The sequence below is a fragment of the Triticum dicoccoides genome, chromosome 7B (genome assembly GCF_002162155.2).
Source record: "Triticum dicoccoides isolate Atlit2015 ecotype Zavitan chromosome 7B, WEW_v2.0, whole genome shotgun sequence".
Taxonomy (NCBI): domain Eukaryota; kingdom Viridiplantae; phylum Streptophyta; class Magnoliopsida; order Poales; family Poaceae; genus Triticum; species Triticum dicoccoides.
The window spans coordinates 523,692,247-523,693,996 of NC_041393.1; positions in this window are offsets into that span (position 1 = coordinate 523,692,247).

The following is a 1,750-nucleotide window of genomic DNA, read 5'->3' on the forward strand; positions in this document are numbered from 1 at the left end:
CGTGAGTTTGAAGTTGGAGAATATGTTCTTTTGTAATTCTCGTTTCAGATTCTTTGCAGGAAAACTCCTCTCCAAATGGGAAGGACCCTATGTTATCGAGGAGGTTTATCGGTCTGGAGCTATCAAAATAAATAATGCCGAAGGTACTAACCCAAAGGTTGTCAATGGGTAATGAATAAAACATTATATCTCAGGTACGCCCATTCATGTTGAAAGTAATATTATCCAAACTATGACACCGGAAGAACACATAAAAGAGTCCTACCGGAACACTCCAGAATCATGAAAAAGAGGAGGTACGTGATACGGTAAGTAAACGGACTCCAAAAATTCCGCAAAAATATTTTTTGTCAATTTTGGAATATTTAGAAAATTAGGAAAATAAGAAAGTACCGGGAAAGTCACCTTGGTGGGCACAAGATACCAGGACGCGCATGGCTTGCCAGGAGCGCCCAGGTGGGTTGTGCCCACCTCGGGTACCCTCTGGGATCCTTTTTCTTCCACTTGCTTGTTTCCCAAGATAAAAAATCTTTATATACCCCCCGAACCTATTGACCTCCATATCGCGGAGAAATCTTCTGTTCTCTTTTCTTGTTGTTTTCGGTCAGATCTGTTAAACCAGGCATCATGTCTTCTTCCTCCTCCAACAACGTGGAAGAGGATGCTTGGTTGATGAAGATCGAGCTGAAGAGAGAAGAGCCAGTAGAAGCCGTCAAGGGAGACAAGAGTAAGGAAGCTACCGTGGATCAAGCCTCGGGGGTTGAGCAAGCACTGCCGGCCGAGGAGGAAGAAGAAGATATCCTTAAACCTTATTATGCTCATCTTACCCCTACTGAGATTGAAGCCTTCCGGATAATTGAAACGGTCTGTGTGAAAAATAAATATCTCACTCGTGAAAATATTCTGCATCAAGAGCACATCATCTTCCTCCAGAGCGTCATCCGTAGATCGAAGAATCTCTTGATCCTGAAGGACATGATCGCCTCTACTTCATCACCACCTCCTTCTTCATCACCAAAAGAAAATTGAGTATCGGGTATCGGCACTCCCCTTGGCTTCCACCAAGCTTGGGGGAGGTGCCCCGGTATTGTATCACCCCCACTATCTTTTGCCTTTACTTATTTTAGTTCGATCTTTTGCTTTAGATGAATAAAAGTTTAGTTCGATCCTTTCTTTTTGATAGCTTAGTAATCTATCCTGGTAATCGTGTGCGAGATATATAATAATGTTTAGTTTGAGTTTTTGCTTTCTTTACTTTCATGTTCCAATAAAAAGAAAGGAAATAAATGAAAAGATCATATGCTGATCCTATGGTAGGTGATAACACCACATAAGGAAAAGTATAAGTAGAAAATTTTATTAGAGATTGACAAACATAGCATTACTCAATGATGCAACTCATGAAAGAATTAATAAGGAAAGAGAAGATTCATATATAAATACACTATCGTGGAAATCTTTTTGTGATTGTGATCCCCCATCAAAATATTATATACCAAAATTGTTGAAGTTGGATAAGGAAGACAACTTAATGATTTATGTTTGTTCATGATGGCGCTTGGTAATATGGACCCAAATTTTGTTGTCCAATATTCTCTTTTTTGTTCTATATGTAAGGAAATAATTTATATTCTTTTAGAAAAAAATTGACAACCTATACTCTGGTATATCTTGTGTTTTCTTTATGTTGCCCTCGCATTTTGCACTGTTCAGATATCCTTTTAGGCATTGCAATCTAAGTATATGCATA